Source organism: Lagenorhynchus albirostris, chromosome 4 (genome assembly GCF_949774975.1).
Source record: "Lagenorhynchus albirostris chromosome 4, mLagAlb1.1, whole genome shotgun sequence".
NCBI classification, from domain to species: domain Eukaryota; kingdom Metazoa; phylum Chordata; class Mammalia; order Artiodactyla; family Delphinidae; genus Lagenorhynchus; species Lagenorhynchus albirostris.
Genome location: NC_083098.1, coordinates 118,009,311 through 118,028,587, shown reverse-complemented (window position 1 = coordinate 118,028,587; position 19,277 = coordinate 118,009,311). Strand labels below are relative to the sequence as shown.

Here is a 19,277-nt window from a genome sequence, read left to right as displayed (position 1 = left end):
GGACTACGTTCTTTGCAACAAGGCTGAGACTGGATCACACGTGTCCTGGTGTGAGCAACATTTCTTGCTGTGTACCGTTGTGTAACTGTTTTATGCTTTTCTCTTCCTCTCTACCCCCAAGACCACAGGGCAGGGCTCATGTCCGTGTTCTTCAGAGCTAAATCCCCAGTGCCTAGGATAGGGTCTGCCCCATGGTAAACACTCAGTAAGTGATAACCGAATGGACAAATGAATACATGAACGTGTCGATCCATTCTGTTTTAGATTTCTAATCTCTAAATTTCACCCTTAGCCTCAGTGACAAAATTATGCTCTCCTCAGCCAAAGTTCTCTAGAAGATATTCTGAGCTGGTTTCCAAATGCCTGTCCTTAGAAACTTTGAAAATAAGCTATTTTTTTCCTCACCACATTTCTATGACATTAAAAGGTGCAGGGATTGAATATTAATATGATTCTTGTAATTGAAATGAAACTCACCCAATCCTCATATTCTTTTCAAAGCATTAAAATATTTGCTGAAAGAGTCCTATCTTGGTGCACTTGTTAGCTAAGAGTTTCTCTCTATTGAAGAACAAGATAAAGCCGGTGAATGTACCTAATGCTGTCACTTACTGAGAACTTACTGTAGGCTCAGCAGTGTCGTATTGCTATACACAGGCTACATCATTTGAACACATAAACAATATTTTGAGGTAGGTGTTAGTTCCTGATTTTTACCAATGAGGAAACTAAGTTTGAGTGGCTTGCCCAGGCCTCCTAAGTTAGAAAATAGTGGAGCTGGGGTTCAAAGTTTAATGCTGCTGAGCGGCAACATTCATTTTTTAATTTTGAGAAACAAGCTACCTAACTGATTAAGAGTTTAGTTAACTTGTAATTATAACAGCAAATCGGAGTTCACAGTCTTGCTCTGCTTCTCTTTCCCAGAGATCACCTCCCTCATCCTGCCTCCAATCCACACTGTCAATTCTGGAACTTCCCTACTATTTACTACATGGCTAGATAAAGTCAATGCACAGTTAAGGTACTTCCCAAGGCGTCTTATGTTAGTTGAGTAACTTGACAGAAGTCCAAAGCAGCGCAAAAAATCCCCTTTCAGCAAGGAATTTCTGGTTGTCAATTTAGTATACTAACTAGTCCTCTGGCTTCTGCAAGTTCATCCTCTGTGTTATTAGTTCTCTGTGTTTATCTAGATCATCTAGAAATTTTTCTCCCCATTGAAAGGATCACCCTATCCTCTTTTTAAAGACTTATGGAACAAAATATATGTATCGAGGCAGCCAAAAATGGGCCCTAGGAAAAGAGTAGTTTATTGTCGTATGTACACATGCACACACACCACACACACAGTCAGTTCTTGTTATTTGTGGTAGCTATGTTCAATAAAACTCTGAGTTACTGAATACTGAGCCCAAGGGAAATATATGGCCAGGTTCCTGTGAGCCCCTGGTCACATTCTCATCAACCAATCAATACAGAACTTTGTTTTATGCGTGTTTCTGTTTAAAGATGCTTTATTTAATATGAAATTGACTTATTAACTTTGAACAATGTACCTTCACCCAGTAGTCAAGTGTTTGATTTCTTTTCACACTGTTCGGTTTTCTTTTGACACGCACAATGAGACAAACGTTACGAAATCTCAGACAAGCGAGTTTTAATGTTTGGGATAGAAAAGGTAAGCAGATGACTAGGGGAAGTGTGCTGGTAGCATGAGTGGCCTGTAGATTTGGAGGAAAGAGGCCTGAGTAGGAATTTTTCACATGAATGATCACATTTTCCATATTTGACCCTCACCATCACTCAATGGATTAGCTAGAAAATAGATTATCTCTTTTTAAAAAGGTTTATTTGAAAACAACACAAAACTGTGGCCCAGATAGGGTTAAGTAACTTACTAAGACAAAATGGCTCAGTAGGCTAGGCCAAGAACAGGAAACACTAGATATTCCCCATAATTATTGTGTGGGTAAGGGTAGACCACTCTGCTATCTGTGGTTCGTTTCCTTTTCCTCCTTGTGGTGTAAAAGAGTCTGAGAGACATACATTGAAAAGTTCTAGAAATCCCTTAAGAAAAACTTTGCATAAAATATTAGTAACTTAGCTTTCTAGTCCTTTGGCTTAAGTCAAGACTCAGCTGGGGCTTATATTTCTTTCTGTCACCCGAGGTAAAAGCAATGAGAAAAGCAGGAGGTGACCTGGGAGAGAGTGATGTTGAGGGGGAGAGTCAGATGGAAGCAGGGCTGGAGTGTGCTCAGACACAGCCTCACCCTCGTCCAAGAATCTCTGTTCCTTCTGATGCTTGAACTCTCCTGGTAGTGTGATCAACCATTCCTGTTTGTCTGGGACTTGGTGGGGGGGATTCCCAGGATATGGGGCTTTTAGCGCTGAAACCAGGGAAGTCCTGAGCAAATCAGGATGAGCCAGTCACCCTTCTCTCTCTCTCTCTTTCTCTCTGTTTTTACACAAGCTTGTTTTCAGTTTTCTCTCCATCTTTAGAAAAGATCACTGTTTCTTCATTAAGAACCGCATTCAATTGTTGACTTGCATTTAGGGGCCGTTGTATGAAAAACATGTATCTTAGATAACAGACTCATGCTCAGTAAGGTGAGATGCTCATAGTATAAGAGAGTGTCAAGAACAGAATATGTCCTAAGAAATAGCAGATCTTACTGTAGCTCAAGCTTACATGGGGTTATAAATTCATTGAGAGGAACAGCCATAGAACTGCGGGCATTGTTTAAATTATTTATCTTTTTACCATCCCCACTCCTTACTCCACAAGCGTGTATAATTAAATTCACATAATTTAAATCCCTCTACTGAAAGAGGCATCTGGATGTATAAGACTGATCTAGCAGTCAAAGACCTCAGGGAATGCGAAGAGCGGCTTGGAGGTGAGCAGTTGTTAAAAACAAGTGTGACACACGTAAGATAGGAAACTTCCAATCACAGTTTTGGCTGAAGCTCCAAAGCTGAGAACAAAACAGTACATGCCCAGTCACAACCATGCACCAAGGTAGGTACTGAATTGTCCCTTCAGGACATGCTATATGATGGAGGTCAATAAGCTAGGAGAAAAGATATTTGGCGAGAGCCTTGTGGTATGAGTAACCAGTTCTCCTGTGGGCGAAGGGAGCAGGTGTATTTGGGTTGTACACATTCACACTGTAATCTACATGAGAGGGGCTTCCAGGAGCCCACCTGGAAACTTGACTCATGTCCCCTGGAATTGAGGATGCATGTGTGCTGATACTGACACACAGCTGAGAAGACTAAAAGGAAGAACCATGTACTTTCACTGACTGCAAGGAAAGGATGCATGAGTTTTCCTTTGAAGCAAGTGAAACCATTCGGATTGGGGACAGGGGAAAGGGGAACAGACTCAGCCTGGAGCCAACTTAAAAGTCATCTTGCCAAGAGGACTAGCTGGAGGGTCATGGAACCCCAACAGAGAGAGTCTGGAGTATACTGCCAAATGCTCAGGGGATTAGAGTCGGGGTTATTAGTGACCAGCAGAGAAAAAGGCCCCTTCCTTTTAAAAATGTAGACTTCTGAGAAAACTTCAAAACCACTCTGCTAGAGAAAGTTCCAGCTCGAATCAACTGCCAAGTTCAGAGTGTTCCAACGTCAGATCACAATGGCACCAGCCATCATAACCATCACTGTGGGCTTACCCATAATACCCTCTTCCCTTAGTGCAGACCTTGGAAAGGTCAGGGGTGCTGACAGGATGCTGGGATAGAAGGAGGTGAAATTAGGAGGGAGAATAAAAGCTGACACTTACCATTTTCTCCCACTCTGTCCACCACACAAAGCCTTCCAGGTCTAAAGGGTTTTGAACTGGTAGAGGAAAGTCTCTATGTTAGATAAAAGGTGGAAATTTTGATCCTTTCACACTACTGGATATCTTAACTATTCAAAAATAACTTCTTGGGGCAGACAGTGATTGGAGTCATGAAGAAAATGATGGAAAAGTTATAGGACCAGTTCACAATTTCATCCAAAGGGTAGGAAGAAACTAGTTCTTAGATTGTATTTAAAGGGACTGTATATGTGTGTGTGTGTGTGTGTGTCTGTGTGTGTGTGAGAGTGACAGAAAGAGAGCGAGCGAGCTCTACCGAGTTCGGCCTGTTTAACAACAGTTGGTGTTTACATTGTGCGTATTATGTGCCTGGCGCTGTTCTGTTTCATGGGATAAATCATTTAATGCTCACAGCAACTCTATGAAACAGGTACTATTATTTTTCTGATTTTGCAGATGAGGAACTTGAGACCCAGAGAGGTTAAGGAATTTGCCCAGGTCACACACCCAGTAAGTAGAGAAGTTGGGGTTAAAACCCAGATGTATAGCTTAGGAGTTCATACTCCTAATCACCGAACACTTTGCTTGTTCTCTGAGAAAATGCTTACAAAAAGATGCTGTGATGCTGTGGGACTCACAGGAAAAGGGTTTGTGAATGAGCAAGTTAGAGCAATGGTCTGGAAGCACCTCTTATGAAGTAGGAGGACGCCAATGGCCAGCACCTTGGAACTCCAACTGGGACTTGAGTGCAAGGTTATTGTGGGGCTGCTGTAGGTTTTCACCCCCAGAGGACTCTCAGGAGACCTGGGATGGGGGGCTGCCACTTCTGGCCAACAGGGAAGACTTACTTAGACATGGGTCCATTGAAGGTCTTTCTTTCTGAATATCATCAATTCTATTTTTTCCCCCTTTGAATTATTTTGCTTCCGCTCTGGCCCCCACTCTCTGGGCTCCTTTCTCTCCTGAGTCATCAGAGGGCTAACGTTCAAAGCCATTATTTCATTATGACTCTCCTTCAACTCCAAGACTGAACCTAAAAGCTTTTCTGATTAAGTAAGTACTGAGTACCATATTTCATGCCTAATGCTCACCTTTGCATACAGGACTCCAGACATCACAGTTCCAGAATGTGCCCCAAACTATTTGATCTGATTAATTATTCTAATAAAGATGTATTTCCATAATGAATTAGACATAATGGAGAATATATTTATGAAAAATTCTGTAGATACATTATTGCAGAGTTAAAATTTTCCAACCTTGAAAGTCAGTGAATACAAAGTCATAGTTTTCATGAACTCTACTACTCTCTCACACTTTTTATATCACTACAATATAATGAAAATTATTTCATTGCATTCACGCAAAATTTAATGTCAAAATAATGAGGTTGTACTGAGGCTTACTGCAGGAAAACTAAGAAACTTGAATCCTCTTTTCTTTGTCCATTCATTCTGGCCATACACCTAAAGTGCCCTATCCCATCCGGCCAGACAGCTGTGAGAAGAAGGTGTCAGGAAATAGTGAGGAATCAGAGAAAGAAAGGAATATTGGGAAGTCAACTCAAAGTCACCCAGGAGGGGGCTGGGTTCTCCTTCTTTTCTACTCTAATCTCTCATCTTCCAACTTGGAGTTGAGTTCTTAAAAGAGTAAAACTTGGATAGGTTGAATACAAAATTCAAGTCTTTCTAAATTAATTTTTATTTTTATCAAACTAACATATGTACAAAGTTAAAATGCAAAGGGTATAAAATCCCACATAACACTCTAAACTGAGTCTAAAATAATTCAGTTGGCTATAATATGGGATGGCAGTATTGTGAAGGTAGTAAAATAATTAGGATGAGTCTAGAACAGAGCATAGGAACAAATCACCAATTCATTCCATTATATTGGAATTCATGTTATTGGGAGGTGTGTCATCAATGGGTTTTCCCATAGTTTAAAAATTCATAAGTACAAGCAGCAATTCCCCCCATGCCCTTTCATGCCCCTAGTTCTAGAGTGTAGACCTAATCTTCAACATTTTGAGCTGTTCCTGCTGGTATTGACATTTACATCCTCAGATAATATTTTGGGGTAAATCAGATCAAATTACTGTGATATCTGAATATTACTCACTGAACAGTTAAGTAATATACCATAATTTTGGTTTCTTTTTGCATAACGTCTTTTATGAACTTTTACTTATTCATTTTATTATATATTTATCCTCAATTCTTTCCACATGTGCCATGATATCTGTCATCTATAAATCTCATTTTCCAAATGCACAAATATATCAGAATATCATCTCTTTATATGGTAAAGTTCAGAGTCCAATCAGTTTTAGAGTCTTATTCCATCAAATGATTGAGAAAACTCTACTGCTCGCTGTATATTTTTACTACCTTAGACGGATTACTCTATATTTTTAATTTTTGAAAACAGAATAAATATTAAATTCTAGACTTGAAAGAGACTTCATTCATTCACTTGCTTTTTTTAAACAGGTGTTTTCATCCGGTATTTTCCAACACTTATTCAACTATTTTTGATCTACCAAAATGGCAATTTCACGTGAGCCGAAGAACTGCTGTATGTCTGGCATGCTGCTAAGTGCGTAGTCAGAATACTCTTATCCAGTCTCTCACTTTACAAATGAGAAGGGAAAACAAAGCTGGCTTGTAAAGTCCATCGATAAAGCTGTTATAAGAACAATAAAGAATAATACATTTCTAAGAGCTAAACAAAAATGTGACTGTTAGCCTGTGCATTGGAGGTGTAGCTTTACTTCCTGTGGATTTACAGTTCCTATGCTACTGTTTATTTTCCTGCTCTAAATTTGAATATGTGGCTGAAGTCCTATGTCATAGGTACTTTAAAAAAAAATTTTAAAAAGCTTCCCTAAAGTGTAAACAAATAAAAACATTATACGGTGGGAGAATCTGAAAACCTGCCTATTTATTTTCATTGTAAGGTGGAAAAATCTTTAGCCTCCTGGGTACATATTCATTATCTTAATTGACTTCTGTCTAGTTAAGTCTTCAGAAGGATAAAAAAAAATAGTCTGTGGGTAAAATATATTTGCTGGAAATTACAGGACTGGAACGAAAGCAACATCTGAATTTCACTCCGAAACCAGAAAATCTAATACGGTAGTAATGATTTCATCATGCTGCTTTTTCCAGGCATGATCAATAAAAGAGGGGAAGTCAAGTCCTACTTTGAAAACTGGAGTTCCATAAAGAATAAAGTATAAGAGCTGAAAAAGAAATCAGAGCTACATTAATTCAGGAGCACACGCTGGTAGGAGAAAGTCCAAACAGAGGAGTGTGAAGAGGAATGGAAAGAAACAAAACTGTTCCATTATAAAGGTGTTTAAAGGGCTTATTCTCCCTCAGTGCCCATGCATATAAATTCCATTAGTGTTAATAGGACCTAACTGCATGACTCATGGGGTGAATAGAGTGACTTGTGTATATGTGGTTAAATGAAGTCTAGAAAAAGTCAATTAAAAACCACAGATGATAGTTCAGGAGTCTAACAGACTTACAGATATCTGCAAGAAAGGCATTTAATTTGAATCAATGGAATAATGCGTTTTTCTTTTGCTAAAGACAGAAGTTATAAAAATGGCAAAGGGAAAATAAGCCCAAATTTAGTTCTCAAAATCATTGCTTAAAGTTAAGGGATGTATTCTTGCTCCCCAGATGGTAAAATAGATCCCTTGTGAAGGATTTATAATTTGCCTTCAAATTGGAATACTGAGTTATGCAAGGAATTCAAACCATTGTCCATTTTTCCTAGCCTTCACAGTCAGAAAAAAGAGAGAGAAAGAGGGGAGAGAAAGAGAGAGAGAGAAAGAGAGAGAGACAGAGACTCATTTACACAGAAACAAAACTCTGGCTTTTGATTATTTCCGAAAGGGAGCATAATCAAACCGGATTTTAAAGAAAATGCGTAATGGTACACAAACTAGTAGATGGAAATCTCTTAATCAAGGGAGAAATTATTTCTGGAAGAAAACTTGCAATTACTTTGCTGTAGTTCAAGTGAACAATAAAGTCCTTTATCCAGAAGAGAGAGAAAACTAAAGGTGTTTTTCTTTCTACTGATATATATATCAATAGAAAAAAGTCAGGGGTTACAAATAAAAGTTTTCTTTTTGAGTATCTACTACTTCTGTCTTATAAGCCATATGTTATGTGAAACCAGGCATGCTTTAAGCCTTTACTTTAGTCCTCATACTTCTGCTTGTATTAAATAGGTGCTCAAACATTTAAATAAAGAAGAATAAGTGAACACGAAGGGGGGGATTGGAAAAAAAAAAGTCTTACCTGAAGTGTTTTCTTTGAAGTGTCTTATCTTTCCTTTGCTTTTGGAAAAAGTTGAATTTAGCACTGAGAAATGCTTCAGACAAATTGAATACGTAAGAATTGACGTGATCTCTTTTCTAGTAAAAGGAACTACATTTAAGAAGAAGGATGTGAGTGAAGTTTCTTTTGGTTAAGTTTAATAAGAAGCAGATCTTAGAGGGACTTGATATCACGCACTTGCATTAAGCTTTAATCCTTCACTCTATACCTCCAGTAGTATGGTATCGAAGTCATACTTCTTGTTGTAAAGCAGTAAGTCTAATATTGCTATTTCCTTCCCATCCACTTTATTTTTAATCATTTAAAAGCGTTCTTTATATTTTAGGATCGAACACAGCAATACTTTTGAAATAGAAGGTTTATAAAATTTGCACATTCACAGCACTGGCACCAGATGTACATACATGTCTGTGACTGTTTAATCAACCAGCTCCAAGTTAGGAAAAGTTAAATATGGAAAGTCTAAGAAGATTATGTGGTGTGTAATGTCATTTCTTTACTGATAGTGCATATAAGGTAGTACCGGAAATAGAAGGGTGAATTTAGTTTTAATGTAAATACTAATTAGTACAGTGAAGCTGCTAAGATGGGGCTACTGGGAGTGCAGGGATAGAGGGTGGAATGGGAAGCGGAAAATTGTCTCAGTGGAGTGGGAGGTGGGTGGGTTATGCACCACAAATTAAGAGGGGATTAAGAAGGGCTTTGCAACACCAAGAGTTGGGGAGGAAGCAGAGCACCTGGACCTCCCATACACAGATGGTGGGAGTGTCAGTTGTTGTGACCACATTGAAAATGGTGTAGCAGTATCTTTTTTTTTTTTTTTTTGAGGTACGCGGGCCTCTCACTGCTGTGGCCTCTCCCATTGCGGAGCACAGGCTCTGGATGCGCAGGCTCAGCGGCCATGGCTCACGGGCCCAGCCCCTCCGTGGCATGTGGGATCCTCCCGGACCTGGGCACAAACCCGTGTCCCCTGCATCGGCAGGCGGACTCTCAACCACTGCGCCACCAGGGAAGCCCGCAGCAGTATCTTTTAAAGCTGAACACTTGCAAAGCATAGGAACCAGCCATCTCCTAGATACCTGCGCAACAGAAATGTACAGAAATTCACCTAAAGACTCGGGGAAGTATATAATAGAAACTATACCTGTAATAGCCAAAAAACTGGATCCAACCTAAATATGCATCAGTTGGAAAGTGGATAAATAAATTGTGTTACATTCAAGCAAAGAAATACATATGGTAACAGGAATAAATATGGATACCACGTGTAACAATATGAATGAATCTGACAAACATAGCATTGAGCGAAGCAGTCAGCGGAAAGACAAGTCTGTACTGTTTGATTCCATTTATAGAAAGTTAAAAAGAAGCAAGTCAGTCTAAACTATTAGGTTGCAGTTCTCTCCTGGGGAACGGCAGAGGGAATTGTGGCTGTTTCTTAATCGGGGCACAGGTACCCAGCTGTGTTCACTTTGTGAGCATTTATGGAGATGTACACTTATGATTTGTGCAGTTTTCCATTTTTGGATGCATGTTAACCTTCCATAAGAAATTTACCCTTGTCCTCAGGTAAGTATAGGCCCCATGGAAGCTTGGGAACTCAAGCCCTAAGGGAAGAACTTTAGGAAGGAAGGGTGATGGAGAGCTTCAAACAGAAAGAAAATTGGGGAGAGTGCTGTGGTCAGTGCATCCAGTCTGTCATGACTTAGGGGAATAAATTAGCATTTGGATAAAGCCTGAAGTCATCATAAATAATAATATAGACTCACCATTAATATTGAAAAAATCTGAGGAGATCTAAGCTTGAGTCAGAATAGACACAGATATAGGTTTCAAATGAATAAGACCAGAGGCAGGGACAGGATGAAATGCCAGGTTCAAAAAGCCGACTGTCGAGGTATGAACAGAGTATCACACAGTAGCTTGGAATGGCCAGCCGAACCCTGAGTGTGCTTAAAGTTCTCTTGCCCATGCTTGAGGCCTAGCCAACATTTTACAGTTTATGCAGAAGACTGAGAAAGAGAACGACATGACTTACCATTTTATTTATAAATCAGTTATCACATGGTCATACCCTATACTTGCAAATTTCCCCGTTTTTCAAACTATGCTCTGACTTCCACATGTAAAGCATGATGTAACAAGTATACCAGCTTTTATCTACTCATTTCATTCTTGGTTTCTTATTGATGCAGGGTTATAGTTAAGACTGGCAAAGTCCCCAAATAACATTCTTACTGGTTTATGGATCCTAGGTAAAGTGAAGCAATAATAAAAGCTAGCAATTATTGAGTGCTTGTTGTATACGAGGCACTGTCCTCAGCAATTTGCATATATATTGTCTTAATTCTCACAGCTATCCTGAAACTTAAGAGGAAAAGGTGCAGAGTGAGGAGGGGCAGAGCCAGGGCTCAAGGCCAGGTTAGTCTGACTTCAGACTGTATGCGGTTTTATTGTGTCAACTATATTTAACCATCAGACATAAAAATGCTTTGAAATCTCAGTGAATGTACCTGCAAGTCTTCCTTAGCTCAGCTCCTACCAAAAAGAGGTCATCCTCACCACCGCCCCGCACATCCACAGAAAGCACTCAGAAGGGAAGGGAGGCAGTGGGAGATCTTTCTCAGGGAAGCCTGGGCCATCAGGTAATGTTGGCAAAGACATCAGCACAATACAGCTCCTGTACACTCGAATGGAGCCCCTTAGGGTAACCCTCCCTCTCTCTGTGCTGCCAGCCTTCAACTCTCCCCACTCCCACATTCAGTGTCCGTTTCCCTTTGATCATTCTCCAGTGAGAGCTGTATTCTCTTCTTTTCTTTCCCCCATAGTCTATGACAGATAGAGCCTGATGTTTTTCTCTTTGGGGGAGAACAAAGAGTGGCAGATCTTTAAATACCCCATTTCTTCATCTCTGTGGGGACAGGATCAATACACAGAGATCATAAACCTACATACCTACAGAAAGGACATTTATTTAAATGACCGAAAGTGGTGGTGGTAAGGCCTTATTGTCTAGATTTTTTAGAGAGAAAAATAGGGATAAAGTGTGTGTGTGTGTGTGTGTGTGTGTGTGTGTGTGTGTGTGTGTGTATGTAGGGGGTGTGGATTTGAAGGCCAAAAATTCACTGATTCCAAGGAGAAGGGCTGAAAGCCGCATTTATAGGCCATTTTTCATTAGATTGAGAAAGTGAAACATGCAGGGTGTGAAGGATGATGGTGGGGGACTGATGGGCAAAGTAGCCAAAGGGAGAAATTAAGCTCTCCCCAGGGAGGCGGTGTCTACTTTGCCCCAGCTGATGGTTGCCAGTTGGCAATGAGAACGGTTGCCAGATCTTCTGAGTTTTCAGAAGATGGAAATCCAGATTTTTTTTTTTAAATGGGAAATCTCCTATTTTTAAAACGCTGTGTGAGCCAAACAAAACACGATTGTGGGCTGAATTCAGTCTGTGGCCTACCATTTTGAGACCTTTGATTTATAGTCTTCCCAAAACACGACATTTCTGTTCCAATTTGTCATCTCAAGGCTTGTTCCTTTCAGACTCAGTTCATTTTCCGTACTCTGCCCTCCTCCTTCATTCCTTTATTATTTACACACATGTCTGACTCCCCCTCAAGACGATATTCTGTTGATAGCACGACTTGCATCTTTTTCAGTTTTGTATCTTCTCCATGGTTTTCTATAGTGCTTTAAATAGTGCAACACTCAGTGCTGGTTTAACAAGTGTTTGTTAAAGAATGCATGCTCAAAGCTAGTCCAGGGAAACTTGAAGCTGTACACGGGGTCCCTTTGCTGAAACACAATTTGCCTAAAAAACAAGTATCTGAAAGCCATTTTGGGATTTCCACTGTCAGTGATAGTCGACTGTAATTCAGCCCAAGTTTCTTGTAAAATCAACTACAACATGTGGACAAAATATAGAAAACATCTTATAAAGAACATCAGAGACCTAATAAGAGAGTGAGGAATTGCTTTGAGAGAACAGGGAGAGTATAAAAGCACACAGTGGTGAACGGATACATCTTTTACCCTGAGGGCATTTGCCATGAATAGGAGGGGACAGCAACGAGGAGGAACAGGTCAATAAGTGGGTTAGGATTGGAGAAAAGATGGAGACCTTGGATTCACCCACTGCCCCTTGGCAGGGACTCTCCCCAGGTCCTACCTCCCCTGCACCCAACATTAGCTACGTGACCTTTCTGGGGAAACAGCTGAGCAGTGCTCTAGGCTTTAAAGAGACAAGAGTAGTAACTCCGAAACATCTGGTCAGAAACCCCATGAGACACACACACCCTTTGCCCTGGGAGAGGTTGGTGACTTGACTTTCTAACGCTTGTAACTTCCTTTCCTTGAACGCGCTCGGATAAGGCTAATCTTAAGTGAAATGGTTCTTGAATTTGTGGTTAATGGAACTGCTAAAGCTCTACAAAGTTGGACTTGCCTGGTGGTCCAGTGAGTAAGTGTCTGTGCTCCCAATGCAGGCTGTCTGGGCTCCATCCCTGGTCGGGGAACTAGATCCCGCATGCATGCCACAACTAAGAGTTTGCATGCTGCGGCTAAGAGTCCGCAGGCCTCAACGAAGAGTCCACATGCTGCAACTAAGACCTGGCACAGCCAGAATAAACAGATAATAAATTAAAAAAAAAAAAAAAGAAAGCTCTACAAAGCGTGCTGAACATTAGCCTGAGGCAGTACTCTTCTTATCCTCCGGGCCTCACCTTTTGAGAGCCCCTGTTTATATCCTTCTCTAGCTAGTCCCCTCCCCACAGAGTGAAGGTCCACCAGGGCAAGGGCATGTACCACCTAGTGCTGCCTCTGTACTCTCTCCCCAAGCCCCCGAGCCCCCGTCCCCCCAGCCATGCTCAGGTTACTGAGCAGTGGAATTCCCTACCAAATGATGCCAAAGCCCATTTCCCAGGCCTCCACAAGCTGCTTCTTCGGACCCCTTCTCCAAAGGGCCTCTCTTGCCATTGGGGTGTGCATTTCCAGGCCCCAGAGAGGGGCCAACGGGTAGGTTGTGTGTACGTGTGTGTGGACAGACTTTGACTGTGAGGTTGGGTCCCCAACAAGACCTTGTGGTGCTCGATTGTAGGACTCAAAGCAGGTTGCTGATCACTAGGGTCACTGAATATTTTGTAGTCTTGAATAGTTCCCTGACTAAGGGGCAGGGTTTAGATGCGCCACATTGAAAGGTGCATATAATTATCAAAATGTGGGGCTTGAGTTTTTTAGCCATTTGAATCAGATTTACTTTTGTAAGTGATACTTTTCTAACTGTTATCTAGATAGGTTTTGTATTCACTATATTCTAGCCTGTAATTTGTATAAATTCACCATCTGTTGTCATTAAAAAAGTATTCGTAAGGTGATAAAAAAAGTTTACTGAAAAGAAACAATCAATCATTCTAGGAACTTCATGAAGCTGAGGTTGTGTAAGGTTCCCTGAATTGTATTTGTTGTTATGATAACATGAGATAGCCAATTCCTTGACAAAACTGTACTTCACATCAGTCTTGTTGTAAGACCTGGAGTCCCCAATCAGAGAAAGTTCCTATTCAGGTGTGAGATGTGTAATAGATGCCTATATAATGGGTGGCCTGGAAAACTTAATACATGAGGTGATTAAAATAACCAGCCCACCTGGATCTTTGCCCACAGCCCACTGCCAGACCCCCTCCTGATGCCACACTCTATCCACTTGCAACGATTTTCATCGAATACTAACTTCTAGGAATTTACTTAAATACGTGTCTTAGATCCAAACATATTAGTGACAAGAGTAAGAGCATGTCCATCTGTTAGCAATGAGCTAAATATCCCTTGTTCATTATAGTAAATGACATCTCAAAAAGTGACACCTCAGATATTCTTTGCAATGTCAACATGCTTGAGGAAAACTTGTTATTGCTTTTCACAAACAAGCACTTTCGCTTTTAATAATAATTCTTACAGATGTTGAAATAACATGTCAAACACCTTATGTTGGGAGATCTGAACAAAATTTGTTAAAAAAATTTTTTTCTCCTAAAAAACTATAAACTCTAACTGTAATAGTATATTTCAATTTTTATACATGTCTGTGGTAGATATGTTGTATGAATGAGATGCTAAACCCTGATGATTTTAAAGTTCTCGTTTTGTTGAATACTTGGTTTAATGGAAAGAGGTTAATAATCAAGTTTTTTTTCTATTTTTAAAAGTTGAGGTAAAATTCACATAACATACAATTAACCATTTTAAAGTATACAGTTCAGTGTCATTTCGTGTATTCACAATGTTGTGCAATGACCACCTCTCTCCAGTTTCCAAACTTTTTCATCACCCTGGAGAAAAACCCCTCTGCCCATTAGTAATCACTGCCCATCTTCCCTCCCCCCACATCTCCTGGTAACTAATCTGCTTTTGTTCTCTACGGATTTGCCTTTTCTGGATATATCATATAAAAGGAGTCATGCAATATGTGACCTTTTGTGTTTGGCTTTTTTCACTTACCGTGATGTTTTTGAGGTTCATCCAAGTTGTAGCATTTATCAGTACTTGGTTCCTTTTCATGGCTGAATAATATTCTACTGTATATATCATGATTTGTCCATCAGCTAATGAGTCTTTGAGTTGTTTCTCCTTTTTGACTATTATAAATATGCAGTAACATTCATGTACAAGTTTCTGTGTGGATATATGTTTTCATTTTCCTTCAGTATATACCTAGGAGTGGAATTATTGTGTTGTATGATAATTCTATATTTAACTTTTTGAGAAACTGCCAAAACATAGCCAAGTTTTATATACTCTGATTACCTTTGAATTTTAAACAATATATTGCGTCTTATTTATTTATGGCTGTGTCGGGTCTTTGTTGCCGTGCGCGGGCTTCTCTCTAGTTGTGGTATGTGGGCTTCTCTCTAGTTGCAGCATGTGGGTTTTTTCTCTCCGTAGTTGTGGTGTGCGGGCTCCAGAGCACGTGGGCTCTGTATTTTGTGGCACGCGGGCTCTCTCGAGGCGCGTGAGCTCAGTAGTTGTGGCATGTGGGATCTTAGTTCCCCGACCAGGGATGGAACCCACGTCCCCTGCATTGTAAGGTGGATTCTTTACCACTGGACCACCAGGGAAGTCCCTATATTGCATCTTTTTTAATAGCTTTATTGAGATATAGTTCACATATCATAAAGTTCACGCACTTAAAGCATACTATTCAGTGATTTTTAGTATATTCACAGGGTTGTGCAACCATAACTACAATTTCAGAACGTTTTTATCACCCTCAAAACAAACTTTGTACCCTTTAGCAGTCATCTCCCATCCCCTCCATTACCCCCAAGCCTAGACAATCACTAATCTACTCTCTCTATATACAGATTTGCCTATTTTGGGTATATTGTAAGAATGGAATCATACAATATGTGGTCTTTTGTGACTGGCTTCTTTCACTTAGCATAATGTTTTTAAGGTTCATCCACATTGTAGCACGTATCAAGTACTTCATTCCTTTTATAGATGAATAATAGTCCATTGTATGGATATACCATATTTTGTTTATTCATCGATCAGTTGGTAGGGATTTGTGTTGTTTCCACTTATTGGCCATTCTGAATAATGCTGCTATAAACATATGTGTACAAGTTTTTGGGTAGATGTATGTTTTCAGTTCCTTTGCAGATATACCTAGGAGTGGAATCCCTGGGTTATATGGTTACTCTATGTTTAACTTTTTAAAGAACTGCCAGAATCTTCCAAAGTCTGTACTGTTTGGCATTTCCATTAGCAGTGAATGAAGGTTCCAATTTCTCCACATCTTCTTTTTTCTTTTTTAAGATTTTTTTTTTGATGTGGACGATTTTTAAAGTCTTTATTGAATTTGTTACAATATTGCTTCTGTTTTGTTTTTGGTTTTGGTTTTTTGGCCGCAAGGCATGTGGGATCTTAGCTCCCCACCCAGGGATCGAACCTGCACCCCCTGCGTTGGAAGGTGAAGTCTTAACCACTGGACCACCAGGGAAGTTCCTCTCCACATCTTTAATAACACTTGTTATTATCAGTCTTTTTATTATAGCCATCCTAGTGAGTGTGAAGTGATATCTTGTTACAGTTTTGATTCATGCTTCCCTGATGGTTAATGATGTTGTGTATTTTTTCATGTACTTATTGGCCACTTGTGTATCTTCTTTGGAAAAATGTCTATTCAGATCCTTTGCCCATTTAAAAATTGGGCTGTCTTTTTATCATTGCCGTGTAAGAGTTCTTTGTATTTTCTAAATGCAAGTCCCTCATCAAATATACGATTTTCAAATATTTTCTACCATTTTGTGGTTTGTTTTCACATTCTTGATCTTTGAAACACAAAAGTTTTAAATTTTGATGAAGCCCAATTTACCTATTTTTTCTTTTGTTGCTTGTGCAGTTGATGTTGTATCTAAGAAATCATTGTCCAAACCAGTCATGAAGATTTACCCCTATGGTCCTTCTAAAGACTTTATAGATTTAAGGCTTTAATAATTTTAGGTTAATTTTTATAATATAATGTGAAGGAGGGTCCAATTTTATTCTTTTGCATGTGGATATCCAATTGTTTAAGTGATACTATATATTATTTTTTCTAAAACTATAAACGTTTTCCATACGAATACTTTCTTTTTTTTGGCCATATTTCCCCATTTATGCCAGTGTTACCATCCCTCTTCCATAAACTGAAAACCTGGAGTTACTCATCTTCTTTCCTTGAATATTTTATCCCTGGGCTCACCACTCTGTATCACTACTCTTTTGAAATTTTTCTAATTATTTCAATGTCCATGTAGATGATCATTCCAAAAAGCAGGTGTTTCAGTTTTTTTTTTTCAACCTAATTATTTTGTTGTACAGCTTACCTCAGCCACTTGCCTCCAAGGTCATATTCTAGATCAGTAGTCCTCGATTAGAATTAGAATTAGCTCTCAATTAGAACTGGCTGGGGAGCTTTTAAGCAATACCAATGACAGTCCTCCTCCAGCATAATTACATCAAAATCTCCTGGGATATTACCTGAGCATCATTATTTCTAATGTGACACCAGGATTGAGAAACATTGCCCCAGACATTACCATCACCAATAACTTTAATACTTTCCTTGTGGAAATATCAAGTATTCCCCTCCTCAGTTTCCACCTGCTAATTTTCCCTCTCACTGTTTTGAATAGACCAATTCCAATAAATCTTCTACTGGGATCTACAGTCCATTCATCTTAGCATCATTTCATTGGCTCTCATACCTCTAGTGTCTATACTTTCCTTATGTGGTAGTCTGTTATACTGATGGCCCCCAAGTGAATCATGCCTCCAGTATTCATGCCTTTGTGTAGCGCCCCACACCTTGTCCCCTGCCCGAAATAGTGTTGGCTATGTGACTTGCTTTAACCACTAACATGTGGTGGAAATGACACCACTCTTTGAGAAGAAGCCCAGCTACCCTGCTGGAGAGACCATGTGAAAAGACCATACCAAGAGACTACGTGGAGAGGAAGAGGCCCTGAGGGAACACGTAGTAGAGCCATGAAATTCAAATGACAGTGAGACTCAAGGCTCCAGACAGTCCAGGTGATTTCAGTGTGCAAGGTTGAGAACCACTGATTTGTATGCTGATGGCTCCCAAATATGTATCTCTATTGTCCAATACAACTTTCTATGAAGGTCTAGAAGGTCCTTTATGATCGACCCTCCACCCTGTCGTCCCTCTAACAGCATCCCTCCTTGCTTCCCCTTGCTTACCTAATTTCTACTGCAGTGACCTCCTTGCTTTTCCTCACACAGCCTGGGTATATACCCTCTTTAGGGCCTTAGCCTGTTCCCACATTTTCTGCAGTACTCTCCCCCCAGATATTTACATTATCCACATGTCTCACTCCATCATCATCTTCTGGTCTTTGCTCAATGCAATGTAATAAATGCTGTAATTGAGTAAATTTTGCTCATCTTGCTAAAATGTCAACTAACATATATCTATGAGAATATGGGAAGATAAGCAAATAATAAAAAGTTTTACAGTGCCCATTTTGGTGAGGATATGGAAAAAGGGAAACTGTTATGTGTTGACGGTGGTGTTTAAATTGATACAGTAGCTTTGGAGAGTAATTTGGCATTATCTAGCAAAGTTGATCATGTATATATATCCTGTATGAAGTAGGAATGTAGCTCTGGTGGTTTTAAAATAGGTTCACAAATTCTTTGATAGGTCTTCCTTTAATAGGTAGGGCTTAATTCTCCTCTCCTTGAGTAGGGGCTGGATTTAGGGATTGACTTCTAATGAATAGATATGATGGAAAGGACAGTGTGTGACTTCCAAGACTAGGTCATAGGAGGCATTAAGTTTTCTTCTTTACCCTTTCTCTTAGATCACCTGCTCTGTGGGGAAGCCAGTTGCCATGTCATAAGAACACTCAAGCAGCCCTTTAGAGAGACCCAAGTGGTAAAAAACTGAGGTCTCCTGACAAGAGGCAGGGAAAAAAAAATTTCTTGCCGACAGGCATGTGAATAAGCCATCTTGGAAGAAGATTCTCCTGCCCCAGTCAGGCTTCAGATGATCACAGCCCCAGCTGACGTCTTGACCACAACTTCATGCAAGAGCCACCCAGCTAAGTCATTCCCAAAGTCCTGTTCCACAGAGACTGTGAAATAATAAAATAGTGTTTGCAAATATCTTTTCCCATTATGCATCTTGTCTTTTCACTCATCTTAAGATGTGTTTTCTTTTTTAATAAACTGAAGTTCTTAACAATGTATTCCAGTTTATCAATCGTTTCTTCTATGGGTAGTGCTATATGTGTCTTATTTAAAAAACCCTGCCTTAACCTAAGGTCATGAAGATATTCTCCTATATTATCTTCTAAATGCTTTATATTATTACCTTTTATACTTAGCTTATAAGCCATCTCCTTTTAATTTTTGGTTATTCTATGAAGAAAGGATTCAAGTTTATTTTTTTTCTGTGTGAATACACAATTGTCCCAGCATAATTGATTGAAAAGCCCATCTTTTCCTCACTGCTCTTTAATGTCATTTCTTTTCCATATTAATGCCTATGTGTGGGTTTGTTTCTATTCTCTTTTTCTGTTTCTTTGGTTTAATTTCTGTCCCTGCTGCAATGCCA

The 19,277-nt window shown here is 39.7% G+C and overlaps 1 long non-coding RNA gene across 1 annotated transcript in view; it reads left to right on the top strand.

Moving 5' to 3' along the window:
- The window catches only part of LOC132519979 (uncharacterized), a 93,429-nt gene extending 74,490 nt beyond the window's left edge, over positions 1–18,939 (top strand). The window contains exon 3 of the long non-coding RNA XR_009540398.1: positions 18,523–18,939. This is a non-coding gene — a long non-coding RNA (uncharacterized LOC132519979). The remainder of the gene's footprint in view (positions 1–18,522) is intronic.
- Positions 18,940–19,277: the final 338 nt, after the last annotated feature.